This window comes from Aethalodelphis obliquidens, unplaced genomic scaffold (assembly GCF_003676395.1).
Source record: "Aethalodelphis obliquidens isolate GAN/ISIS:26980383/991018 unplaced genomic scaffold, ASM367639v1 scaffold530, whole genome shotgun sequence".
Lineage (NCBI taxonomy): Eukaryota > Metazoa > Chordata > Mammalia > Artiodactyla > Delphinidae > Aethalodelphis > Aethalodelphis obliquidens.
In genome coordinates, this window is record NW_020838442.1 from 1 (window position 1) to 14887 (window position 14887).

Here is a 14887-nt window from a genome sequence, read left to right on the forward strand (position 1 = left end):
CGTCTCTGGAGTTCCTTTAAGCAGCGTTCTTAAACCCCTCTCCTCACGCCCCAGGAAACAAAGAGGGAAGGAAAAGTCTCCTGCCTCTTCGGCAGGTGCAGACTTTTCCCCGGACTCCCTCCCGGCTAGCTGTGGTGCACTAACCCCTTCAGGCTATGTTCAAGCCGCCAACCCCAGTCCTCTCCCTGCGCTCCGACCGAAGCCCGAGCCTCAGAGCCTCAGCTCGCAGCCCCGCCCGCCCCGGCGGGTGAGCAGACAAGCCTCTCGGGCTGGTGAGTGCCGGTCGGCACCGATCCTCTGTGCGGGAATCTCCACGCTTTGCCCTCCGCACCCGTTGCTGTGCACTCCTCCGCGGCTTCGAAGCTCCCCCCTCCGCCTCCCGCAGTCTCCGCCCGCGAAGGGGCTTCCTAGTGTGTGGAAACTTTTCCTCCTTCACAGCTCCCTCCCACTGGTGCAGATGCCGTCCCTATTCTTTTGTCTCTGTTTTTTTTTTCTTTTGCCATACCCAGGTATGTGGGGAGTTTCTTGCCTTTTGGGAGGTCTGAGGTCTTCTGCCAGCCTTCAGCAGGTGTTCTGTAGGAGCTGTTCCACGTGTAGATGTATTTCTGGTGTATCTGTGGGGAGGAAGGTGATCTCCGCATCTTACTCTTCCGCCATCTTCTGCCTTCTCCCGGGATACCTGTTTTAATGAGCCACTACTTCCTGCCTGAGATTGCACTATGCACCAGAGATTCTAGAATTAGCATAATAAAACTAATAATGCGAACAACAGCAACAAATCTTCACAAACCTTCCTTGCAAGGAAGTAAAGTCCACTGGAAACACAGACAAGTGAAACACATTCAAAATGGCAGTGATTCTCAAACATTTATGTGCTGAAAAATCATGACAAGCATGATAACCAGGGCAATTACTAGACCCCTTCTCCAGCTGGTCAGGTGTAAGGTCCTGTAACTCTATTTTTGGTGAATGCCTCCAGGAGAGTCTGAGACAGATGTTCTCAGTTGTCGTCAACCTTTAGTGTGCATCAGATTTGCCTGAGAATATTGTTAAAACACAGATTGCTGGGCTCCAGTGCCAGAGTTCTAACCAGTTCCCAGGTGTGGCTAATATTGCTGGCCCAGGGACCACATTTTGAGAACCACCTTTCAAAACTCTGCAGTATGCGGTTGTGTGTGTTGTGAATGCAGTATGCGGTTGTGTGTGTTGTGAATGAGACGGGCCCAGAGAACCAAGGAGGGCAAAGGGACTCTGCCCTAAATTAGCCAAAGGTAACAATAGCAGCTAGAATTGATTGACCCAAGAAAAAATTATAAGAACTTTACCTGCATTTGCTCATTTAATCCTTTCAGTAAGGAACGTAGGTGCTACTTAGTGTTCCTCTTTTACAGGGGTGTCCAGAGAAGTTAACTACTTTGCCCACGTCCTAAACTGGTAAGTAACAGATTAAGAATTCAAGTCTTGGAAGTCTGATTCCAGAGCCCACACCTCTCCCCTTTCTGCATGTAGAGAGGAGTAAAGGGTTGTCAGTGAAGCCTTCCTGGGGGCCCTGGCCTCTGAGTGTAGATAGAAGGATGAGTGGACATAAAGATCATTATTTGTGTGTGGTGGGGGTAGGGGAGGAAGTATGAGGGCTTCCAGAAGAGCCCGCCCTCCCCATACATCTGCTATAAGCAAGTCTGATGATCAGGAGTCCGGAACATGAGTATGACTATGGGATACTGAGAAGGGTTCTAGAACCCTGAGGTTAGAGTTCTGGATCAGTTACTAGGTAACAGAAAGTGAATGAGTGATTTACCTTACTTTCCACGAGTAGCAGGAAGTTTGGAGATAGTCCCTCTAGCGTTAGTCCAGCTGCTGAAGGGCATCACCAGGGGACTGGGTTGCTTCGCTCTTCCAGCTTCCACATCTCTAGCACGTCCACATAGCTTCAAAGTGACCCCAGAATCTCCAATAGTGTTCCAACAATTGGGGCAGGAAGAAAGAAAAGGAAAAAAAAAAAAGAAATTAAGTAAGAAAAAAAAGGCAGTGTCTAACTCGGAGAGCAAATTTTTTACCACAGATGGTCAGCAGACTTGCACTTAGATCTCATCCGCTCGGATTTTAAACTGGCCACCTTAGCCTTAAGGATAATGGGGTCTCCTAAACCAGGGCTCTGATAGTAAGGAATAAGGAGAGAGTGGTACTGATTAGCAGTGCCTGCTGTCCCAAACAAATATTATCCCCAAACTATTTTTTTTATCCTATATTTTACTTTAAAGAATGGAGAGAAAACATTATGTATCTGTAAATAGCCTTTTAGAAAGGGTACAATTATATAGTTATACAACCCCCTGGAGGGCTCCTTTCTTCTAAAATCTCTTTAAAAACTGTTCAAGGTTAAGGACATTTTTATCTTAATTTAGTCACTTGCAGTCGATTATCTTGGAATGACATCCTCTCTCTGCAGATGTTCTGTCAGGCTTTAGAGGATTCTAGAAGTGGACAGAGAAGTGTTATGGTACATGTATTTGCAATATGCACGTCTTTGAAATGAAATCCATTTAGGGACCAAAAGGCATTTCATGTCTTTGCTATACATTTTCACATATTTGCCTTTCCAGAATTCCTTTGAGCAAATCTGTTAGATATAACCCATCCGTTTCTCCCATCTGAATTCTTTATTACTAAACATTGTTCAGTATGCTCTCACTCCCCTCTGTCAAAGGCGTTTCTCTGGGTCCTCACCCTTCTCATCTCATATGTGAATGCATATCTTAAACTGAAGCAACAGTCTGCTATGACTTCTCCATAACTTGAAGAACCCGTCTTTGTGGGAAGAAAAGTAGACTTACTAACTTAAAAGGTAGAATGCGCGCAATGTTTCTGAGAGTTAAAAACTAAGGTAAAAACATAAGCAAGGGAAAAAACTTACAGTGGATCGTTTTCAAAGACTTTATTTTACCGAGAAGGCAACTGAGGTTTAAAGAAAAAATGCGTTAGTTAAACACTAAATAATAAACCTTAAACCTCAGTGGAGCAACACATGGACAGTTCATTTCTCACTCACTCAGGAGTGTAGTATGGACTTTGGTGATCTGAGGGTCAGTTTTCTGCTCAGTTATTCAGGGACCCACCACCTTCATCAAGTGGCTCTACGTTTGTCTAAAAAGGAAAGGAGAGAGGAAGCTGCAGGCTACAATTATCAACTCGTTATCCTTCAGACATAAACTCTTCAGGTCACCTCTGGTCACATTCTTTGGGATAGAACCATACCCAGATGCAAGCGGAGATGGAGAATGTTGTTCCTATCTTGGTCCTAGTGATGCCTCTACAGGCTGGAGGAGCTAATTAAAGTGTAGTCAACAGCTCGTTGTTTCTGCCACAATGAGTGATTAGCCTAAGGCTGTGGATTAATTATGTGTGTGTGTCACATATACATATAATACACACAAACATATATATGTGTGTGTATATATACATTCTTTAGCATGAGTTGTCACATGGGGCTTCTGCTGTATCAAAAGAGTACAAACTGCCTCTTGTTGCTTTTTCTTTATTGAAGTTGACTACTACTATCTATTTCCCTTCTTTTTGCTACTCCCCCCCCCCACCTTTCAATATTACATGAAAATTCTGAAAGAAATAATTTCAAAATTTCCAGTGCTTTTAAAGGTAATAGCATACTCAGACCTTAACAATTTTCCTGTGTGAAACTTTTGCCAGACTAAAATAGTTAACTTACGAAAAGTAAATTTAGATTGATACAAAAGAGAAAATAAGCTGATTTCTTTTTTTTTTTACACAAATACCCTGAGCCAGGCTGGAAAATAAATGGAAAACTGGAGGAATTTAGATCCTTTTGTTGTAAATTTAAATATTTTTAATTGTAAAAATAATACAGGCTCATTGCAGAAACTCCAAAATTGAAAGGATTTAAAGAAAAAAGGAAAAATAACTCAAAATCCCATTTCTGATAAATCATCTCTGTAACATTTTTGAGGGTATCTTTGGAAACTTTTTTGTGACGGGGTGCATATAAATACAATGCAAGTATAAAATACCTTTAATTATTATATCAAACTACAAAACAGTTCTATAACATTTTTATTTAGTGATATAAGTATGATTACTCATCACCTAATAAAAATCTGCAGCAGCATTTTTAATGGTTGAACAGCATTCTATTATTTATTGAACCAGTCCCTACTGTTCAACATTTAGATTATTCCTGTTTTGCTTTGCTAAACAATGAGACAAGCATCCTTGTTCATATGTCTTTGAGCATTTGTTTATTTCCTTAGAATGGACTTCTAGAACTTGAATGGCTGGTTGTCAGTTTTGGTACATACTGACATATTGTCTTCCAGAAAGGTTACCGTGCTTTTTATTTCTACCAAGAATTTAACATCCAGTGTGGTTTCTTACACACACTCATCAGTACCAGTATTATCAATATCAATACCAGTATTATCAAGTTTTTTAAAACTTTGTCATTCTAGTCAGTAAAATATGACACCTGAATTATTTTATTTGTATTTCTTTGATTAATAATAGCAAGGTTGAACATATTTTCATATCTTTATTGGCTGTTAATACTTTTTAGTTTGTGACTTTATGACATCCATTTTTCATTGATGTATAACAACCTTTTATATATCAATGTGTTTATTTTGTTGTTTGTTGTAAATGCAATTTTTTTCTCTTCATTTATTAATTTTTATTTTGTGTGTGTTGAACTTCTTTAATACTGTCAAGTCTATTCAAAAACCCTTTAATGAACACAACAAATGTGGAAAATCAGTCATTCTCCTGCATTTTGTAATCAGTGTATTTCCTTTTGGGCAGTAATGGAAATGTAGGTTCTTATTTCATCTTATGGTTGGAAAGAATCTATTCCCTCGGAAAGGGATTATAGTCTCCATGATGCAGTAATGGGAGATTTTATAGGATAGGCAGGGTCTACAGAAGAAAAAACCCTAAATCACACTCCACTGGTGGTTGCCTTATTTATAAAAATGGCATTTGAGGTTGTGTGACTGCCATCAGGTAAGCAAAATTAATTTTTAGCATGAAATACTCCTATCAGCAAGAACAGCCTAGGATAGGCTAGCAGTAAGAAGTGAGGGGTTATGGGATTGGGGCATAGCCTCTGTTTCCTCCAATGCAGCTGGAAATTTAAACTCTGGGGCTCCTGCTTGATCCAATCAGCCCAGCTAGTATGTGTTGCCAGGTAGGGTGAATAGACTCAGAAGTACAAGAGCTCATCCTTGGTCCCCTCTGGAAATGAGCAGAGAATACTGTGTCAAGCAGAGGTGATCAGTCCATGGTCTGGAGACTTGGATCTCCCCACATAGTCCTTAAAGTCAGGGTGAGACAAAATGCCAATACAAATTATATTGATGACAGTATCAATGAGGTGACATTGAGTCCTTTGACCCAACGTGTGTCTGCAGTGTGCCATCCATTAGTAAATGGGCAAAGCCATTTGACAGATCTATCTGATACAGTGAATGAATCTGACACTGACATTTTGAAAAACTGAAACTGTATCCATTTGTCAAGAACAGTGGCCATTTGTTCTGCTTTATTCCCCCTGGTAGAACTAGGTAACATTGCAGGCAGTAAGACGTTCTGGCATTTCACCCTGGAGTAGCCCCAAAACTGAAGAAGCTGTCTTATCAGTAGTTAGCTCCTTGTCACCAAGAATATTAAAGTAGATTTGTATGATTAGCAAATTAAAGAGACTGTAGTGCTTACCACTACTGTATTCACTAAGGCACCCAAGTTATTCTAAAGAAATCCTAATAATACATTAGGACCGTTTTGAATATTTTTATTTGATTATCCATAATCTTCTAGTTATAACATCCATCACCATTTTGACCACTGAAACTTGGCCTTTTTTTCTTACAGCCTAGCCCTGTGGTCTTGGGCTAATCACTGACCTGCTTAGATACAATTTTCTTCTCTATGAAATAAAAACAATATTATATGCTATGAAGGACTGCAGGAAGATGAGCTGTAATGTTTATCAAGTGCCTAATAAGTAGCCTGGCCCATAATAAATACTTGGCTAATTGTAGATGTTAGTTTCATTTTTAGTTTTATTTCCAAACATTGCTCTTTACTTTTGGAACTCTAAAATTTGTTTTGAGAGTGGAGGACTTGTTGTTTAGATTCCTCCAACACTCACTGTATATTCTGTACTTCTATCCCTAGATCATTTATATTAATGGAATAAATGATCTTTGGTCTGGTGATTCCAAGGTGACGAGGAGCTAAGTGGAGGTTCAGTATACACCTGGAAGTATGGATTTTCATGCCCAGTGCAAATGTGGGAAAGGCATTATTCCCACATTATAAAGGGGGTAAAGACCTCCAACTTGAGGAGACTCTGGGCTGAGAGATGAGAGATTTACAGGTACTGTGTTTATCGTACAGGGTACCACAGGGGCTTTTATGTTCTGTAGCAAGAATTTGCACCTTCTACCCTTGTAGTTAGAAGTAAAGCATACCACATAACATATCTAGTAAGCATTAGAGTTAGAATAAATACCATTTATTTAACGTTTCTTTGTGTTAAGCATTTTACAGTTATAACATATGGATGGATACTATATTGTAATGGTTAAGAGTGTAGTTTTTTGAGCTGGATAATCCTGGATTGGAGTCTCTTGTTTATTACCTCTTTTTTTTTTCTGTTTTATTGAGGTATAATTGACAAAATTGTAAGATAGTCAAAGAGTATATCGTAATGATTTGATATACATATGCGTTGTAAAAGGATCCTTCCCATCACGTTAATTAATACATCTAACAGCTCATGACACCTTTTTCTTTTTTTTCTTTTTTTGGTGAGAACACTTAAGTTCTATTCTCTCAGAAAATGTTAGTTATACAATACAGTATTATTGACTGTAGTAACTATGTTATACAGTAGATCCTCAGACCTTATTCATCCTGCAGCTGAAAGTTTGTACCCTTTTACCAGTCTTCCCCTCTTTTCCCCACCCACACCCCAGCCCCTGGCAACCAGTTTTCTACTCTGTTTCTATGAGTGTGGCTTTTTTTCTTTTTAGATTCCATATATAAATGATATCATTCATATTTATCCTGTCTGGCTTATTTCATCAGCATAATGCACTCCTGTTTCATCTATATTGTTACAAATGAAAGGATCTCCTTCATTTTTTTAAGGCTGAATAATATTCCATTACCTCTTAAATGAGTGACTTTTGGTACATTGTTTACACTTTCTAAGCCTCAGGGTTTCTTTTCTTCTGTAAGAAAAAATATATATATATATACTAACAGGTTATTTTCTGATATGTGGAATGTTTGTTGAATCAACAAATAATTAGCTGAGATCATAAATGTGACACTTAGCACTGTATTAATATTTATTAATACTCTCCCTGTTAATTTCTACAATAAATTGTATAATAAGTAACAATAGTACTAGTAGTAGTTTTAGCAAATGCATAGGATGTGCCAGGCATCATATACTGTACTACCCTCCTTCATGTGTACCACAAGTTACATGTGGATATCATCTTCCGCGTTGTTTCCTTTAAAGAAAATTGAAGCTCAGCAAGATTGAGTAGCTTGCTCCAGATGTGAACTCAGGTCTGAATCACTCCACATATAGGTTCTTAATGACTCCATGTCTTTAATTCCACATCTGCATTTGTTGTTGTTGTTTTTAACTTTCCAAGCATCTGATCTGAAATTCCTTTCTCTGGGGAATTTTCCACTTTGTGGGTCTTGGTGAGAAACAGAGCCTTCCTCTCGTTATACAAGCTGAACATGTCAGATACACTGTTTACTCACATGCTCAGTCTCCCTTACAGATGGAAAACAGTCGGGCGACCTCGGGTTGGCCAACTGCACCCCTCTCTTGGATTTTGAATTACAAATAAATGATGTAAAGAAGCAAGGCCAGCAGTGCTGGGTCAACCTCCTGTTTCCTGTTCCTGCTTGGTAGCAAGGCCAGCTAGGACTTACAACATCACTTTGGCCTGATCCTATAATTGCAATAGCATAGGCTTGGCTTTCGGTTGTTTAGTCTGCTTCTAGTTACTGAGACCTAACCATAAACTTCCAAAAGTTTCCTTTTCTGCTCAAATTAGCCATATTCGGTTCCTGATGATTACAAATAAGACCTTTCCTGATATACAATGGTGACCTACTTATCCAGGCAGATGTAACATCGTCCTGGCAGGAACAGAGGGCAGGCAAGTTCCTTGTACAGCTGAACAAGAAGAAAAAGACCTAAGAAGGAAGAATTGAAGCCAGTTCTGCTTGTGTTATAATTCTACCAGCAGCTGCCTCTGTTTCACAGAGCACATGCTAAGGACCGTGTCCCTTCCCCTGTAACAGACGAGCAAAGTAGACCCAGGCCTTCCAACCCAGAGACCAGCTGAGCTGTACCGTGGACAATCTAGGATGTGAAAGACTTCACTCAGTGTTTTTGTCACTTGACACATTGTTCCTCTCTTTGGGAAGTAGCTTCTTTGTGTGAAAAAAATATGCTAAGCCAACACTTAAGTGGACAGAGGTGAAAGATGCCAAAATTAGCTACAGAAAAAAAGGCGTAAAGACTTGTATTTTCTGTTATTTGAAGGTGTTAAGACCCCACATAGAATATGAGTCCTTTAAAGGAAAGTTGTGAATGACCCAGGGAATGTTGAATTTCCATGTGGCAATATGTTCTTGATCGGTCATGATGATGATGATGATGATGGTAGCATCAGTAGCATTTATCAATGTTTCCTGGGTGAGAGGCACTTTATCCTAATGACCTTTTATCCCCATGACGACCCTGTGAAGTAGGAAATACTGTTTCAGCATCTTCAGGGTTTTCTTTTTTCTTTTTTTTTTTTATCAGGAATTTACCCTAGATCACAGTTGGGTGGTAGAACGACCAGAACTAGACACTAGCCTTTCCTGAATTCCCAGAGTGTGATCTTAGCAGTTGTATTGCCTGATGCAGAGCCATGTAAATGTTGCCAAAGCAATGAAACGTGTACCTATTTCTAACAGATTCTAACTCAGAAGCTCTGGGGTTAAGTGCAGAGCATTTGAGTGTGATTGTCTTTACAGACAGTAGATAACTTAAGAGAAGTTGTTTAAAAGTATATTTGCATATTGCACTACACTGTCATATCTGTGATTGGTTAGCTATTGAGTAACTAACACAAATCCCAATCCCATCTCTAATCTAATTCATCTCTTGTATGATATTTGACCTAATTGAGGCAGTTTTTTTTTTTGTTCTTTCCCACAAACACACATCGAACATCCAAAACATGCTTACCATTTGTGAGCATATTCTCTTAGTTATTTAGGAGTTGAGTAAGAATGAGAGAGAAGGGCTTCCCTGGTGGCGCAGTGGTTGACTGTCTGCCGGCCGATGCAGGAGACGCGGGTTCGTGCCCCGGTCCGGGAAGATCCCACATGCCGCGGAGCAGCTGGTCCCGTGAGCCATGGCCGTTGAGCCTGCGCGTCCGGAGCCTGTGCTCCACAACGGGAGAGGCCACAACAGTGAGAGGCCCACGTACCGCAAAAAAAAAAAAACCAAAAAGACAAAAAGAAAAGAGTGAGAGAAAAAGACACATAAATATGAAATACGGTCATCATTTTTTTAATATCCTTTATGTTGTTAATCCCTCTTAGCATTTACTGCCATTCACTCATTTGTATTATTTGGGGTATAGCAGTTTATTCACACAGCATTTTTACATATGGCTTATCATTTGTATTCTATTTTAATAACACTAATAATTATAGACTATTGACAAACTCATCAGACCCTACATATTCATTTCAAAATCTTGAAAATAAGGTGGAAAATGAGGTGTAAAGTGGAAAATCTATGTGTATGTTTTCATTGGTGGAATGAGGAGCTACCTGAATATCACTCCTTTAGCTTTTCCTTCAAATGGTGCACTTTTTCCTCCATGCATAGGAGTCACTTCCATTAGGTAAACAGTAGTCTTGAGGGCAAACCTCAGAAGTAGAAACAGGAGAACTTTTCAGTTATGGTAAAATCAAACATATTTTTCTTCAGTAGTGAAAAAAAAAGTCTTCATGAGAAGTTCAACCACCGTGAGTTCCATCATGAAAAACTTTCCCCTTATAGATGCAACTTCCCCCAGAATCCTGAGAAATGTCGGTAGTAGAGAGGGGTGTTGCATACACCTGTTTCATTTCCCTCTGACTTTTCCTTCTCCTTTCTCTATTGACATTAAAATCTATAGTGAAAGCACATAGTAAGCAGTCTAGGACAATTGATATGACATTTGATCTAAATCTCCAAAGTCTGTTTTAGATGCGGATGCTGTGAGAGTCACAGGAGGGCAAAAAATCTAGAATTATTCTTATGTGATCAAATGTACTAAAATAACAAAAGCAAATCTTATTTCTAGCTAATAACATAGCATTCCTTATATGATGTCATATTATGGCAGAAAAGAAATATATGCATCTATTTTCTTCTATATTAAAACTGCTAAGGAGTGGGGACCAATGAACTAAATCAATTGTTTTGGGTTCAAGTTGTAGTTTTTAGTAGCCATGCTTCTTAGCAAGTTTTCAGAAGCAAATGTAGTTTGTTTACTATCACCACTAAATGTGCAATTGTGTAGATTTGTGGAAAAAAGTATTATCAAATATATATACTTCAAAATGATTTGTGTACATTTATCTATTCATATTATTATTCTCCCCAAGTAAATCAAAATCTACTGTATACTGTGTTTTTCTTCTATAGCTTAAAAGGGGAATGTATGTTGAAACTTATTGAAATATTTATTAGGTGTCTACTAAGTGCCAGGCACTCTACTAGGCAGTAGAGATGTTGTATTAGAGGTGGAAAATGTCCTTGACCTCCAGAACTGATACTCTTGTAAGAGAAATACTGGGTCAAACTAAGTCAACAGTTTCTTTGCTACAGAGCTTTTTACGAGTCTTGTGAATTATGAGTCTCTGATAAGGAGATGTAGTGGACAACAGATCCCAAATTTATTTGAAATCTTTTCCTTCATGGACTGTCTCATAGGATTTATGATCCACTGAACACACCTTGAGAGACACTAGTATTCTGCAGTGGTTAGTTAATTGTTTTCTATTAAACAACTATATACTGAATCCATGATATTATTCTGGATGTTTTGGAGGATACAATGATGTACATGGCCACTGTGATGATAAGGGGGTCCAGTTTAATTAAGAGAAACCACAGGAGTTATAACTTAATGTAACAAGGAAATACACACACATATACATATGTTTTTATGTAAATTACTATTTATATAGTATACAATGTCTTCTGAAGAAGATAGAGTGTTTGTAACTTGGGATCTCACAGGAGGTTTCACAGAGAAGGTAGACCCTGAACTGGGCAGAATTTCAGTAAGTTAATTTGGTTCTGACCGTACGATAAAATCAGGTATTTGCACTGGTCAAATTGATGGAACAGCATTCCATTTGCAGGGAACAGTGTGATCAAACATGCAGTGGTGGAGATGGCCAGATTGTAATATTCCAGTACCTGGAAAGTGTTGAAACATCTGCTTTCTTCATGGTCTAGAAAAGTGAATCTCAAGTGAAATGCACATATAATGGAGGCCAGTGCTCTTTGCTTTGTGCACTGCTTTGATTCTACAGCATGCAACAATGTAGTGATCTGTTTCGGATTGTCATTATTCGAGAGGGTTCTTAGTAACAGGAGTGGAAAAGGAAGACCTCTCTTCCTGTGTTTCTGCCCTATGCTCTTAAGCCAGAAAAGGTACCAACATCACTGACCTGACCTTGTCTCAGGTATCTATCAGGATCTACTAGAATCATTCTAGTGAAAGGTAACTAGACGTCCAAAGGACTCAAAGGATACACTATAACGTTTGTATACTTTATATACCTGGTGAAACAAAAATGTCACCTGAGTGGTCCCCTTCCCTAGAAATAGCAGTATGTTTTTCCAGTGCATGGCAGAACTTTGCAGGTAAAACTGGGATAAAGGTGAAGAACAGTCTTAAAATTCTAGTCCTTGAACAGCACCTAACACACAACAGGTTTTCAATAATCTTAGCAACAGTATTCACAAATAATGACCATCAGCGTAACTGCTCTTTTGTGCCAAAATACATTACCATATTACTTTTTTTCCTTCAGCTTTACAACTTGGGTTCTATTATTGTTTCCATTTTACAGATTAGGAAAGTGAGGCTCAGAGATGCTGAGTCACTTGGGCAAGGTCACAGAGCTTGTAGGAGATAAACCTGCACCCTTACTGTTGGATCCTACAAACCAGACCATAATTTAAGTCCTTCAAAATATACCTCAGAACATTTGAGTAAATTAATGAATAAATCCTCCTAGTCAGACTGACCAGATCATTATATTAGGTTCAGCTATAAGTGGAGGAAAGTCATAATCATAGTTGGACAGTTAATACAGTAATTTACTTGCTTTGAATTTTCTAAATGACGTTTAGCTGCTAATTTCATGATGATAACCATCGAATAAAAACAGGTACATTTTGATGTTTGGAATAAGATCTCATATTGAGTAAAATACATATTGATTCCTAGACCTATATGATGTGAGTAACAGATGACATTGAGATGCCATCTAGAAGTACTCCTGTGCAGTTCATCATGTCAACCCAGCTAATAATTTTAGAATCTTCAGAGTGAATAATATATGCAGCCATAAAGCATATATTTTTCCCATGCTAAACCCAGAGTGAAGTTACAACACGCATCATAAGATTAATGGGCCATGTTTTCTTCATCACTTTGCTAAATTACTTAGTCTGGAAACCATTCAGAAGGTTGCAAATTGGAGCTGAGCAGTAGTAGTGAGACTGTGCCTCTGATGAAACTATTTCCACCCTGACCCCTACTGCTCCCTTCTTGGGAAAGAAGGCAACATTTCTCCTAGAAAAAGTCACAGGTTCATAAGCTGGCTTGTATAATACGTTTGGAGGAATAGTGTGTCTTTTAAGCAGAGCCTATCTCGGCATATAAAATAATTTTTACCTACCATTTAATGAAATTAACACTCACTTTGAGGCTAGGTCTTTTGCCATTTGACTCCTGGATCACGTCTATGGATATATTTTTTTCTTGAGACGAAGTGTGAACCCAATATAGTATCCATCATTCAGTCTATCTAGCTGAGGTACATCATCTGAAGCACAAGCTCCCTGAGGCCAGGCACTTTATCTGCTCTATCAGTGTAGCCCTGATGCCTAGTGTCTAGCTTTTGGAGATTCTTCATAAACATTTGTACTGAATAAGGTATGTATATGGTGAGCAAAAGTTGGCTTCCCATTTTACAGTCAAGGGTATCCCACTCATGTTCTGTGAACACTGGATAGCAGAATCTTACTATGTTATTTTTCTTTTCCCTTTGCAAGTTTCCTGAAAGGGCATTCCTGTCCTTAGAATGTCCATCTCCTCCCATCTTCCTGGAGAATAACTCTTCTTTCTTAAATACTTAGCCCCATTATTGACTCTTTAAGATTGAATGTATTACCTCCTTACAAACAGGAAAATGCAGTGCTTTTTTTTGTTTTTCGACAATTTATCACCAGAAAATTATTCTAACACCTGAAATTCTGGACCTAAAATGCCTGGACTAGTGGTTCTCAAAGTCTGGTACCCAGACCAGCACATCAGCTGCACGTAGGAATTTTTAGAAGTGCAAGTCTTGGGCCCTGCTCCAGACCTACAGACTCGGACACTCTGGGGGTGGGGCCCACTACCTGTTTCAGCAAGCTCTCTTGGTGATGCTGATGCATACTCAAGTTTGAGAGCCACTGCTTAGACCTAGAACTTAAGGTTTAGGCTTTGGACAGATCTGAGTCCTAAACACTACTGAGACACTGGGGTGACCATGAGCAAGTTACTTCTGGGAACCTCTTAGCATCTGTGTGCCTTGCTTAGCTAATAGTGATTTTAATTAATTAGAAGAATGCACACGGTGTACTCAAGAGAGTAACCAAAGCATGCTTTATGTTCCATAAATTCTAGCTGTTTACCATTATCATCAATCAGAGCTTACTGACATATCCTGAAGCCATTCTTCTAATAAGTGTAATAATGTGGTTTGTAAAATTAACAGCTTAGAAGAGCATATTACGAAGTTCATCATTCAGGGTCTCAGCAGGAAATCAGGGGTACATCAATAAAGATAAATTGAGCCCAATGTAGAGAATCAAGAGATAGTGTAGTGCCCTGGGTTCAGTAAAAGTGTGGCTACTTTATAGGAGATGAAAGAGAAAGGAAGCCTTGCTGGAGAGAGAGTCCTCCCCAAAGATGCTGTGATGCCCCACAGAGAAGCACTATACGTTAGTTGGGGGATGCAGCCAACTCCCAGCAATTTGGCAAGAATTAATACCCTAACTTCACTCCCCTCCTTCATTCCCTACAATCTTCTATTGGTACTCTTCATTGGTGAGCCAAACAGAAGCCAGAGCAAGGACACTTACTAAGATAGGCCATGCAAGCCGTCCATATAGAGTTGGGTGGAGAAAGGATGTGGAAGGGCAAATAGGACATATTTCCCGCAGGTGGTGAGCGAGCTGTAAAATCACTCGCCCTTCTAACATCATTGCCATTGCAGGAGCACGGAGGAGCAAGTGGTTAGTTCTGACTTGGCAGATCCAGGCGACTGCAGGACAGAACTGGTATATGAGTTGGGCTTTAAAGGTAGATTTGAATTTTAATGGAGAGTATGGGGTAAGAAATGGTGAAGAACCAAGGGAAAGGGAGATTCATTGCAAATGGAGAAAAGAAAAGTGGCATAAAGACAAGAAAAGTCAAGACTTATGGAAGAGATAGCAAATACTCTGCGTGTGACTGGAGCAGAGAATGGGTAGACGAAGGCTGGAAGTTAAGAT

General features: G+C 39.4%; 1 long non-coding RNA gene across 1 annotated transcript; it reads left to right on the forward strand.

Moving 5' to 3' along the window:
* The first annotated feature begins 1379 nt into the window (after positions 1-1379).
* On the forward strand, positions 1380-14725 carry LOC113616804 (uncharacterized). The gene is made up of 2 exons (XR_003431419.1): positions 1380-1434; positions 14611-14725. It is a non-coding gene; the product is annotated as an uncharacterized LOC113616804 (long non-coding RNA).
* The last annotated feature ends 162 nt before the right edge of the window (positions 14726-14887 follow it).